General features: G+C 52.7%; 4 non-coding genes across 4 annotated transcripts; all 4 read right to left on the reverse strand.

The window, feature by feature from the left end:
- Window positions 1–814: 814 nt before the first annotated feature.
- On the reverse strand, window positions 815–906 carry trnay-gua (transfer RNA tyrosine (anticodon GUA)). The gene is given in 2 exon segments: window positions 815–850; window positions 870–906. It is a non-coding gene; the product is annotated as a tRNA-Tyr (tRNA).
- A 1,159-nt stretch (window positions 907–2,065) lies between these two features.
- On the reverse strand, window positions 2,066–2,157 carry trnay-gua (transfer RNA tyrosine (anticodon GUA)). The gene is given in 2 exon segments: window positions 2,066–2,101; window positions 2,121–2,157. It is a non-coding gene; the product is annotated as a tRNA-Tyr (tRNA).
- Window positions 2,158–4,567: 2,410 nt separating this feature from the next.
- On the reverse strand, window positions 4,568–4,659 carry trnay-gua (transfer RNA tyrosine (anticodon GUA)). Its single transcript is given in 2 exon segments — window positions 4,568–4,603; window positions 4,623–4,659. It is a non-coding gene; the product is annotated as a tRNA-Tyr (tRNA).
- A 2,411-nt stretch (window positions 4,660–7,070) lies between these two features.
- Window positions 7,071–7,162, reverse strand: trnay-gua (transfer RNA tyrosine (anticodon GUA)). Its single transcript is given in 2 exon segments — window positions 7,071–7,106; window positions 7,126–7,162. It is a non-coding gene; the product is annotated as a tRNA-Tyr (tRNA).
- Between the last annotated feature and the right edge of the window lie 5,473 nt (window positions 7,163–12,635).

Raw genomic sequence — 12,635 nt, forward strand, 5'->3', positions numbered from 1 at the left:
TTGAATCTTCGGAGAAGGCGTCAGTGCTGGCAAAGTCGTTTTTTGGGCTTCTCTCACCTTTGCTGGATGTGAAAAGCAAGAAATCTTGCTGACGACACGGCAGAAAAAGATTTGCTGTCCGTTTTTCCCGTCTGACAGGGGTTCAGTGACGCGAGAGCCCATTTCGTTCTGAATAATTGCTCTAAGCCAAAAGGAAAGTGGAGAATGCGGGCATCGATCCCGCTACCTCTCACATGCTAAGCGAGCGCTCTACCATTTGAGCTAATTCCCCGGTCGCTTTGTGCATGGTGTTTTAGTTTGCTCCTCAGTAGCCTCTTCGCACTCGCCGCCACGCAGCTCCGCGACCGGCAGAGAAATCCTGCTTGAGGATTGGCCCACTCCTTGACTTCATTAAATACTTTGCTCCAATCGGCGTTGCCGAGCAGCAGTAGGACGTGAAGCCACAGCAACGATGAAAGAAGCCGAGAAGACCCCGAGACTGCGGCAGGGAAGCGAGGTGAGCGGAAAGTGGCGGCCGTCCCGAGCGTGAGGGAGCAGCCGAGAGCGCTGTCTGACTGATAGACGACTTCTTTTGCCTGAAAGTGAGTGCTGAGTGTTTCAAAGTGTTGCTGCTCAATGGCACTCCCTGCTGGTGAGCAGACACAAATGCTCAAGCAAAACAGCTGTGTGCTGGTGGACGCAGAGAGCATTAAAGTTCGAGACAAGAAAAAGAGGTGTCTTGTGCCTTCGTGGCAACATGATGCAATATAAAGTGAAGAGAAGAGCTTTGAGCGAAATGCTGCTTACCACCCGCTTACTGCAAAAGCACGCGAGCTCCTTCGAGCCGGAATTGAACCAGCGACCTAAGGATGACTTTGCTTTGTATTCCACTACAGTCCTCCGCTCTACCAGCTGAGCTATCGAAGGGAAGCGGCAAAGGTGCTTTTGTTTGCCGATAGTTTGCCGTGCGCATTTTGATGCTTCTGGCCTGGCGGAGTCACGTGCGCGTCATCGGTACCTGCTCGTGCCGCAGCGTTGGTGGGACTGTGAGCTGCCAGCTACTCTCCACAGCCTGGATAACGCGTCTGACTACAAATCAGAAGATTGTAGGTTTGACTCCTATCTGGCTCGGAGTTTTTTGCAAACAGCGCGTTATAAATGTAAACACCTTGCAAGATGCCCCACATGGCAGCGCTGCCTGGCCGCTTGCATGGCAAGTGCCTTCTCAACGCAGCAGGCAGCACGTCAGTCTCCTAATGCGAAGATCCTGAGTTGAATCTTCGGAGAAGGCGTCAGTGCTGGCAAAGTCGTTTTTTGGGCTTCTCTCACCTTTGCTGGATGTGAAAAGCAAGAAATCTTGCTGACGACACGGCAGAAAAAGATTTGCTGTCCGTTTTTCCCGTCTGACAGGGGTTCAGTGACGCGAGAGCCCATTTCGTTCTGAATAATTGCTCTAAGCCAAAAGGAAAGTGGAGAATGCGGGCATCGATCCCGCTACCTCTCACATGCTAAGCGAGCGCTCTACCATTTGAGCTAATTCCCCGGTCGCTTTGTGCATGGTGCTTTAGTTTGCTCCTCAGTAGCCTCTTCGCACTCGCCGCCACGCTGCTCCGCGACTGGCAGAGAAATCCTGCTTGAGGATTGGCCCACTCCTTGACTTCATTAAATACTTTGCTCCAATCGGCGTTGCCGAGCAGCAGTAGGACGTGAAGCCACAGCAGCGATGAAAGAAGCCGAGAAGATACCGAGACTGCGGCAGGGAAGCGAGGTGAGCGGAAAGTGGCGGCCGTCCCGAGTGTGAGGAAGCAGCCGAGAGCGCTGTCTGACTGATAGACGACTTCTTTTGCCTGAAAGTGAGTGCTGAGTGTTTCAAAGTGTTGCTGCTCAATGGCACTCCCTGCTGGTGAGCAGACACAAATGCTCAAGCAAAACAGCTGTGTGCTGGTGGACGCAGAGAGCATTAAAGTTCGAGACAAGAAAAAGAGGTGTCTTGTGCCTTCGTGGCAACATGATGCACTATAAAGTGAAGAGAGGAGCTTTGAGCGAAATGCTGCTTACCACCCGCTTACTGCAAAAGCACGCGAGCTCCTTCGAGCCGGAATTGAACCAGCGACCTAAGGATGACTTTGCTTTGCATTCCACTACAGTCCTCCGCTCTACCAGCTGAGCTATCGAAGGGAAGCGGCAAAGGTGCTTTTGTTTGCCGATAGTTTGCCGTGCGCATTTTGACGCTTCTGGCCTGGCGGAGTCACGTGCGCGTCATCGGTACCTGCTCGTGCCGCAGCGTTGGTGGGACTGTGAGCTGCCAGCTACTCTCCACAGCCTGGATAACGCGTCTGACTACAAATCAGAAGATTGTAGGTTTGACTCCTATCTGGCTCGGAGTTTTTTGCAAACAGCGCGTTATAAATGTAAACACCTTGCAAGATGCCCCACATGGCAGCGCTGCCTGGCCGCTTGCATGGCAAGTGCCTTCTCAGCGCAGCAGGCAGCACGTCAGTCTCCTAATGCGAAGATCCTGAGTTGAATCTTCGGAGAAGGCGTCAGTGCTGGCAAAGTCGTTTTTTGGGCTTCTCTCACCTTTGCTGGATGTGAAAAGCAAGAAATCTTGCTGACGACACGGCAGAAAAAGATTTGCTGTCCGTTTTTCCCGTCTGACAGGGGTTCAGTGACGCGAGAGCCCATTTCGTTCTGAATAATTGCTCTAAGCCAAAAGGAAAGTGGAGAATGCGGGCATCGATCCCGCTACCTCTCACATGCTAAGCGAGCGCTCTACCATTTGAGCTAATTCCCCGGTCGCTTTGTGCATGGTGCTTTAGTTTGCTCCTCAGTAGCCTCTTCGCACTCGCCGCCACGCTGCTCCGCGACTGGCAGAGAAATCCTGCTTGAGGATTGGCCCACTCCTTGACTTCATTAAATACTTTGCTCCAATCGGCGTTGCCGAGCAGCAGTAGGACGTGAAGCCACAGCAGCGATGAAAGAAGCCGAGAAGATACCGAGACTGCGGCAGGGAAGCGAGGTGAGCGGAAAGTGGCGGCCGTCCCGAGCGTGAGGGAGCAGCCGAGAGCGCTGTCTGACTGATAGACGACTTCTTTTGCCTGAAAGTGAGTGCTGAGTGTTTCAAAGTGTTGCTGCTCAATGGCACTCCCTGCTGGTGAGCAGACACAAATGCTCAAGCAAAACAGCTGTGTGCTGGTGGACGCAGAGAGCATTAAAGTTCGAGACAAGAAAAAGAGGTGTCTTGTGCCTTCGTGGCAACATGATGCACTATAAAGTGAAGAGAGGAGCTTTGAGCGAAATGCTGCTTACCACCCGCTTACTGCAAAAGCACACGAGCTCCTTCGAGCCGGAATTGAACCAGCGACCTAAGGATGACTTTGCTTTGTATTCCACTACAGTCCTCCGCTCTACCAGCTGAGCTATCGAAGTGAAGCGGCAAAGGTGCTTTTGTTTGCCGATAGTTTGCCGTGCGCATTTTGACGCTTCTGGCCTGGCGGAGTCACGTGCGCGTCATCGGTACCTGCTCGTGCCGCAGCGTTGGTGGGACTGTGAGCTGCCAGCTACTCTCCACAGCCTGGATAACGCGTCTGACTACAAATCAGAAGATTGTAGGTTTGACTCCTATCTGGCTCGGAGTTTTTTGCAAACAGCGCGTTATAAATGTAAACACCTTGCAAGATGCCCCACATGGCAGCGCTGCCTGGCCGCTTGCATGGCAAGTGCCTTCTCAGCGCAGCAGGCAGCACGTCAGTCTCCTAATGCGAAGATCCTGAGTTGAATCTTCGGAGAAGGCGTCAGTGCTGGCAAAGTCGTTTTTTGGGCTTCTCTCACCTTTGCTGGATGTGAAAAGCAAGAAATCTTGCTGACGACATGGCAGAAAAAGATTTGCTCTCCGTTTTTCCCGTCTGACAGGGGTTCAGTGACGCGAGAGCCCATTTCGTTCTGAATAATTGCTCTAAGCCAAAAGGAAAGTGGAGAATGCGGGCATCGATCCCGCTACCTCTCACATGCTAAGCGAGCGCTCTACCATTTGAGCTAATTCCCCGGTCGCTTTATGCATGGTGCTTTAGTTTGCTCCTCAGTAGCCTCTTCGCACTCGCCGCCACGCAGCTCCGCGACCGGCAGAGAAATCCTGCTTGAGGATTGGCCCACTCCTTGACTTCATTAAATACTTTGCTCCAATCGGCGTTGCCGAGCAGCAGTAGGACGTGAAGCCACAGCAACGATGAAAGAAGCCGAGAAGACCCCGAGACTGCGGCAGGGAAGCGAGGTGAGCGGAAAGTGGCGGCCGTCCCGAGTGTGAGGAAGCAGCCGAGAGCGCTGTCTGACTGATAGACGACTTCTTTTGCCTGAAAGTGAGTGCTGAGTGTTTCAAAGTGTTGCTGCTCAATGGCACTCCCTGCTGGTGAGCAGACACAAATGCTCAAGCAAAACAGCTGTGTGCTGGTGGACGCAGAGAGCATTAAAGTTCGAGACAAGAAAAAGAGGTGTCTTGTGCCTTCGTGGCAACATGATGCACTATAAAGTGAAGAGAGGAGCTTTGAGCGAAATGCTGCTTACCACCCGCTTACTGCAAAAGCACGCGAGCTCCTTCGAGCCGGAATTGAACCAGCGACCTAAGGATGACTTTGCTTTGCATTCCACTACAGTCCTCCGCTCTACCAGCTGAGCTATCGAAGGGAAGCGGCAAAGGTGCTTTTGTTTGCCGATAGTTTGCCGTGCGCATTTTGACGCTTCTGGCCTGGCGGAGTCACGTGCGCGTCATCGGTACCTGCTCGTGCCGCAGCGTTGGTGGGACTGTGAGCTGCCAGCTACTCTCCACAGCCTGGATAACGCGTCTGACTACAAATCAGAAGATTGTAGGTTTGACTCCTATCTGGCTCGGAGTTTTTTGCAAACAGCGCGTTATAAATGTAAACACCTTGCAAGATGCCCCACATGGCAGCGCTGCCTGGCCGCTTGCATGGCAAGTGCCTTCTCAGCGCAGCAGGCAGCACGTCAGTCTCCTAATGCGAAGATCCTGAGTTGAATCTTCGGAGAAGGCGTCAGTGCTGGCAAAGTCGTTTTTTGGGCTTCTCTCACCTTTGCTGGATGTGAAAAGCAAGAAATCTTGCTGACGACACGGCAGAAAAAGATTTGCTGTCCGTTTTTCCCGTCTGACAGGGGTTCAGTGACGCGAGAGCCCATTTCGTTCTGAATAATTGCTCTAAGCCAAAAGGAAAGTGGAGAATGCGGGCATCGATCCCGCTACCTCTCACATGCTAAGCGAGCGCTCTACCATTTGAGCTAATTCCCCGGTCGCTTTGTGCATGGTGCTTTAGTTTGCTCCTCAGTAGCCTCTTCGCACTCGCCGCCACGCTGCTCCGCGACTGGCAGAGAAATCCTGCTTGAGGATTGGCCCACTCCTTGACTTCATTAAATACTTTGCTCCAATCGGCGTTGCCGAGCAGCAGTAGGACGTGAAGCCACAGCAGCGATGAAAGAAGCCGAGAAGATACCGAGACTGCGGCAGGGAAGCGAGGTGAGCGGAAAGTGGCGGCCGTCCCGAGCGTGAGGGAGCAGCCGAGAGCGCTGTCTGACTGATAGACGACTTCTTTTGCCTGAAAGTGAGTGCTGAGTGTTTCAAAGTGTTGCTGCTCAATGGCACTCCCTGCTGGTGAGCAGACACAAATGCTCAAGCAAAACAGCTGTGTGCTGGTGGACGCAGAGAGCATTAAAGTTCGAGACAAGAAAAAGAGGTGTCTTGTGCCTTCGTGGCAACATGATGCACTATAAAGTGAAGAGAGGAGCTTTGAGCGAAATGCTGCTTACCACCCGCTTACTGCAAAAGCACACGAGCTCCTTCGAGCCGGAATTGAACCAGCGACCTAAGGATGACTTTGCTTTGATATTCCACTACAGTCCTCCGCTCTACCAGCTGAGCTATCGAAGTGAAGCGGCAAAGGTGCTTTTGTTTGCCGATAGTTTGCCGTGCGCATTTTGACGCTTCTGGCCTGGCGGAGTCACGTGCGCGTCATCGGTACCTGCTCGTGCCGCAGCGTTGGTGGGACTGTGAGCTGCCAGCTACTCTCCACAGCCTGGATAACGCGTCTGACTACAAATCAGAAGATTGTAGGTTTGACTCCTATCTGGCTCGGAGTTTTTTGCAAACAGCGCGTTATAAATGTAAACACCTTGCAAGATGCCCCACATGGCAGCGCTGCCTGGCCGCTTGCATGGCAAGTGCCTTCTCAGCGCAGCAGGCAGCACGTCAGTCTCCTAATGCGAAGATCCTGAGTTGAATCTTCGGAGAAGGCGTCAGTGCTGGCAAAGTCGTTTTTTGGGCTTCTCTCACCTTTGCTGGATGTGAAAAGCAAGAAATCTTGCTGACGACATGGCAGAAAAAGATTTGCTCTCCGTTTTTCCCGTCTGACAGGGGTTCAGTGACGCGAGAGCCCATTTCGTTCTGAATAATTGCTCTAAGCCAAAAGGAAAGTGGAGAATGCGGGCATCGATCCCGCTACCTCTCACATGCTAAGCGAGCGCTCTACCATTTGAGCTAATTCCCCGGTCGCTTTATGCATGGTGCTTTAGTTTGCTCCTCAGTAGCCTCTTCGCACTCGCCGCCACGCTGCTCCGCGACCGGCAGAGAAATCCTGCTTGAGGATTGGCCCACTCCTTGACTTCATTAAATACTTTGCTCCAATCGGCGTTGCCGAGCAGCAGTAGGACGTGAAGCCACAGCAACGATGAAAGAAGCCGAGAAGACCCCGAGACTGCGGCAGGGAAGCGAGGTGAGCGGAAAGTGGCGGCCGTCCCGAGTGTGAGGAAGCAGCCGAGAGCGCTGTCTGACTGATAGACGACTTCTTTTGCCTGAAAGTGAGTGCTGAGTGTTTCAAAGTGTTGCTGCTCAATGGCACTCCCTGCTGGTGAGCAGACACAAATGCTCAAGCAAAACAGCTGTGTGCTGGTGGACGCAGAGAGCATTAAAGTTCGAGACAAGAAAAAGAGGTGTCTTGTGCCTTCGTGGCAACATGATGCACTATAAAGTGAAGAGAGGAGCTTTGAGCGAAATGCTGCTTACCACCCGCTTACTGCAAAAGCACGCGAGCTCCTTCGAGCCGGAATTGAACCAGCGACCTAAGGATGACTTTGCTTTGCATTCCACTACAGTCCTCCGCTCTACCAGCTGAGCTATCGAAGGGAAGCGGCAAAGGTGCTTTTGTTTGCCGATAGTTTGCCGTGCGCATTTTGACGCTTCTGGCCTGGCGGAGTCACGTGCGCGTCATCGGTACCTGCTCGTGCCGCAGCGTTGGTGGGACTGTGAGCTGCCAGCTACTCTCCACAGCCTGGATAACGCGTCTGACTACAAATCAGAAGATTGTAGGTTTGACTCCTATCTGGCTCGGAGTTTTTTGCAAACAGCGCGTTATAAATGTAAACACCTTGCAAGATGCCCCACATGGCAGCGCTGCCTGGCCGCTTGCATGGCAAGTGCCTTCTCAGCGCAGCAGGCAGCACGTCAGTCTCCTAATGCGAAGATCCTGAGTTGAATCTTCGGAGAAGGCGTCAGTGCTGGCAAAGTCGTTTTTTGGGCTTCTCTCACCTTTGCTGGATGTGAAAAGCAAGAAATCTTGCTGACGACACGGCAGAAAAAGATTTGCTGTCCGTTTTTCCCGTCTGACAGGGGTTCAGTGACGCGAGAGCCCATTTCGTTCTGAATAATTGCTCTAAGCCAAAAGGAAAGTGGAGAATGCGGGCATCGATCCCGCTACCTCTCACATGCTAAGCGAGCGCTCTACCATTTGAGCTAATTCCCCTGTCGCTTTGTGCATGGTGCTTTAGTTTGCTCCTCAGTAGCCTCTTCGCACTCGCCGCCACGCTGCTCCGCGACTGGCAGAGAAATCCTGCTTGAGGATTGGCCCACTCCTTGACTTCATTAAATACTTTGCTCCAATCGGCGTTGCCGAGCAGCAGTAGGACGTGAAGCCACAGCAGCGATGAAAGAAGCCGAGAAGATACCGAGACTGCGGCAGGGAAGCGAGGTGAGCGGAAAGTGGCGGCCGTCCCGAGCGTGAGGGAGCAGCCGAGAGCGCTGTCTGACTGATAGACGACTTCTTTTGCCTGAAAGTGAGTGCTGAGTCTTTCAAAGTGTTGCTGCTCAATGGCACTCCCTGCTGGTGAGCAGACACAAATGCTCAAGCAAAACAGCTGTGTGCTGGTGGACGCAGAGAGCATTAAAGTTCGAGACAAGAAAAAGAGGTGTCTTGTGCCTTCGTGGCAACATGATGCACTATAAAGTGAAGAGAGGAGCTTTGAGCGAAATGCTGCTTACCACCCGCTTACTGCAAAAGCACACGAGCTCCTTCGAGCCGGAATTGAACCAGCGACCTAAGGATGACTTTGCTTTGTATTCCACTACAGTCCTCCGCTCTACCAGCTGAGCTATCGAAGTGAAGCGGCAAAGGTGCTTTTGTTTGCCGATAGTTTGCCGTGCGCATTTTGACGCTTCTGGCCTGGCGGAGTCACGTGCGCGTCATCGGTACCTGCTCGTGCCGCAGCGTTGGTGGGACTGTGAGCTGCCAGCTACTCTCCACAGCCTGGATAACGCGTCTGACTACAAATCAGAAGATTGTAGGTTTGACTCCTATCTGGCTCGGAGTTTTTTGCAAACAGCGCGTTATAAATGTAAACACCTTGCAAGATGCCCCACATGGCAGCGCTGCCTGGCCGCTTGCATGGCAAGTGCCTTCTCAGCGCAGCAGGCAGCACGTCAGTCTCCTAATGCGAAGATCCTGAGTTGAATCTTCGGAGAAGGCGTCAGTGCTGGCAAAGTCGTTTTTTGGGCTTCTCTCACCTTTGCTGGATGTGAAAAGCAAGAAATCTTGCTGACGACATGGCAGAAAAAGATTTGCTCTCCGTTTTTCCCGTCTGACAGGGGTTCAGTGACGCGAGAGCCCATTTCGTTCTGAATAATTGCTCTAAGCCAAAAGGAAAGTGGAGAATGCGGGCATCGATCCCGCTACCTCTCACATGCTAAGCGAGCGCTCTACCATTTGAGCTAATTCCCCGGTCGCTTTATGCATGGTGCTTTAGTTTGCTCCTCAGTAGCCTCTTCGCACTCGCCGCCACGCTGCTCCGCGACCGGCAGAGAAATCCTGCTTGAGGATTGGCCCACTCCTTGACTTCATTAAATACTTTGCTCCAATCGGCGTTGCCGAGCAGCAGTAGGACGTGAAGCCACAGCAACGATGAAAGAAGCCGAGAAGACCCCGAGACTGCGGCAGGGAAGCGAGGTGAGCGGAAAGTGGCGGCCGTCCCGAGTGTGAGGAAGCAGCCGAGAGCGCTGTCTGACTGATAGACGACTTCTTTTGCCTGAAAGTGAGTGCTGAGTGTTTCAAAGTGTTGCTGCTCAATGGCACTCCCTGCTGGTGAGCAGACACAAATGCTCAAGCAAAACAGCTGTGTGCTGGTGGACGCAGAGAGCATTAAAGTTCGAGACAAGAAAAAGAGGTGTCTTGTGCCTTCGTGGCAACATGATGCACTATAAAGTGAAGAGAGGAGCTTTGAGCGAAATGCTGCTTACCACCCGCTTACTGCAAAAGCACACGAGCTCCTTCGAGCCGGAATTGAACCAGCGACCTAAGGATGACTTTGCTTTGTATTCCACTACAGTCCTCCGCTCTACCAGCTGAGCTATCGAAGTGAAGCGGCGAAGGTGCTTTTGTTTGCCGATAGTTTGCCGTGCGCATTTTGACGCTTCTGGCCTGGCGGAGTCACGTGCGCGTCATCGGTACCTGCTCGTGCCGCAGCGTTGGTGGGACTGTGAGCTGCCAGCTACTCTCCACAGCCTGGATAACGCGTCTGACTACAAATCAGAAGATTGTAGGTTTGACTCCTATCTGGCTCGGAGTTTTTTGCAAACAGCGCGTTATAAATGTAAACACCTTGCAAGATGCCCCACATGGCAGCGCTGCCTGGCCGCTTGCATGGCAAGTGCCTTCTCAGCGCAGCAGGCAGCACGTCAGTCTCCTAATGCGAAGATCCTGAGTTGAATCTTCGGAGAAGGCGTCAGTGCTGGCAAAGTCGTTTTTTGGGCTTCTCTCACCTTTGCTGGATGTGAAAAGCAAGAAATCTTGCTGACGACATGGCAGAAAAAGATTTGCTCTCCGTTTTTCCCGTCTGACAGGGGTTCAGTGACGCGAGAGCCCATTTCGTTCTGAATAATTGCTCTAAGCCAAAAGGAAAGTGGAGAATGCGGGCATCGATCCCGCTACCTCTCACATGCTAAGCGAGCGCTCTACCATTTGAGCTAATTCCCCGGTCGCTTTATGCATGGTGCTTTAGTTTGCTCCTCAGTAGCCTCTTCGCACTCGCCGCCACGCTGCTCCGCGACCGGCAGAGAAATCCTGCTTGAGGATCGGCCCACTCCTTGACTTCATTAAATACTTTGCTCCAATCGGCGTTGCCGAGCAGCAGTAGGACGTGAAGCCACAGCAACGATGAAAGAAGCCGAGAAGACCCCGAGACTGCGGCAGGGAAGCGAGGTGAGCGGAAAGTGGCGGCCGTCCCGAGCGTGAGGGAGCAGCCGAGAGCGCTGTCTGACTGATAGACGACTTCTTTTGCCTGAAAGTGAGTGCTGAGTGTTTCAAAGTGTTGCTGCTCAATGGCACTCCCTGCTGGTGAGCAGACACAAATGCTCAAGCAAAACAGCTGTGTGCTGGTGGACGCAGAGAGCATTAAAGTTCGAGACAAGAAAAAGAGGTGTCTTGTGCCTTCGTGGCAACATGATGCACTATAAAGTGAAGAGAGGAGCTTTGAGCGAAATGCTGCTTACCACCCGCTTACTGCAAAAGCACGCGAGCTCCTTCGAGCCGGAATTGAACCAGCAACCTAAGGATGACTTTGCTTTGCATTCCACTACAGTTCTCCGCTCTACCAGCTGAGCTATCGAAGGGAAGCGGCAAAGGTGCTTTTGTTTGCCGATAGTTTGCCGTGCGCATTTTGACGCTTCTGGCCTGGCGGAGTCACGTGCGCGTCATCGGTACCTGCTCGTGCCGCAGCGTTGGTGGGACTGTGAGCTGCCAGCTACTCTCCACAGCCTGGATAACGCGTCTGACTACAAATCAGAAGATTGTAGGTTTGACTCCTATCTGGCTCGGAGTTTTTTGCAAACAGCGCGTTATAAATGTAAACACCTTGCAAGATGCCCTACATGGCAGCGCTGCCTGGCCGCTTGCATGGCAAGTGCCTTCTCAGCGCAGCAGGCAGCACGTCAGTCTCCTAATGCGAAGATCCTGAGTTGAATCTTCGGAGAAGGCGTCAGTGCTGGCAAAGTCGTTTTTTGGGCTTCTCTCACCTTTGCTGGATGTGAAAAGCAAGAAATCTTGCTGACGACATGGCAGAAAAAGATTTGCTCTCCGTTTTTCCCGTCTGACAGGGGTTCAGTGACGCGAGAGCCCATTTCGTTCTGAATAATTGCTCTAAGCCAAAAGGAAAGTGGAGAATGCGGGCATCGATCCCGCTACCTCTCACATGCTAAGCGAGCGCTCTACCATTTGAGCTAATTCCCCGGTCGCTTTGTGCATGGTGCTTTAGTTTGCTCCTCAGTAGCCTCTTCGCACTCGCCGCCACGCTGCTCCGCGACTGGCAGAGAAATCCTGCTTGAGGATCGGCCCACTCCTTGACTTCATTAAATACTTTGCTCCAATCGGCGTTGCCGAGCAGCAGTAGGACGTGAAGCCACAGCAGCGATGAAAGAAGCCGAGAAGATACCGAGACTGCGGCAGGGAAGCGAGGTGAGCGGAAAGTGGCGGCCGTCCCGAGCGTGAGGGAGCAGCCGAGAGCGCTGTCTGACTGATAGACGACTTCTTTTGCCTGAAAGTGAGTGCTGAGTGTTTCAAAGTGTTGCTGCTCAATGGCACTCCCTGCTGGTGAGCAGACACAAATGCTCAAGCAAAACAGCTGTGTGCTGGTGGACGCAGAGAGCATTAAAGTTCGAGACAAGAAAAAGAGGTGTCTTGTGCCTTCGTGGCAACATGATGCACTATAAAGTGAAGAGAGGAGCTTTGAGCGAAATGCTGCTTACCACCCGCTTACTGCAAAAGCACACGAGCTCCTTCGAGCCGGAATTGAACCAGCGACCTAAGGATGACTTTGCTTTGTATTCCACTACAGTCCTCCGCTCTACCAGCTGAGCTATCGAAGTGAAGCGGCAAAGGTGCTTTTGTTTGCCGATAGTTTGCCGTGCGCATTTTGACGCTTCTGGCCTGGCGGAGTCACGTGCGCGTCATCGGTACCTGCTCGTGCCGCAGCGTTGGTGGGACTGTGAGCTGCCAGCTACTCTCCACAGCCTGGATAACGCGTCTGACTACAAATCAGAAGATTGTAGGTTTGACTCCTATCTGGCTCGGAGTTTTTTGCAAACAGCGCGTTATAAATGTAAACACCTTGCAAGATGCCCCACATGGCAGCGCTGCCTGGCCGCTTGCATGGCAAGTGCCTTCTCAGCGCAGCAGGCAGCACGTCAGTCTCCTAATGCGAAGATCCTGAGTTGAATCTTCGGAGAAGGCGTCAGTGCTGGCAAAGTCGTTTTTTGGGCTTCTCTCACCTTTGCTGGATGTGAAAAGCAAGAAATCTTGCTGACGACATGGCAGAAAAAGATTTGCTCTCCGTTT

The sequence above is a fragment of the Somniosus microcephalus genome, unplaced genomic scaffold (assembly GCF_052327205.1).
Source record: "Somniosus microcephalus isolate GS21.2 unplaced genomic scaffold, FLI_Smic_1.0 scaffold63, whole genome shotgun sequence".
NCBI classification, from domain to species: Eukaryota; Metazoa; Chordata; class Chondrichthyes; order Squaliformes; family Somniosidae; genus Somniosus; species Somniosus microcephalus.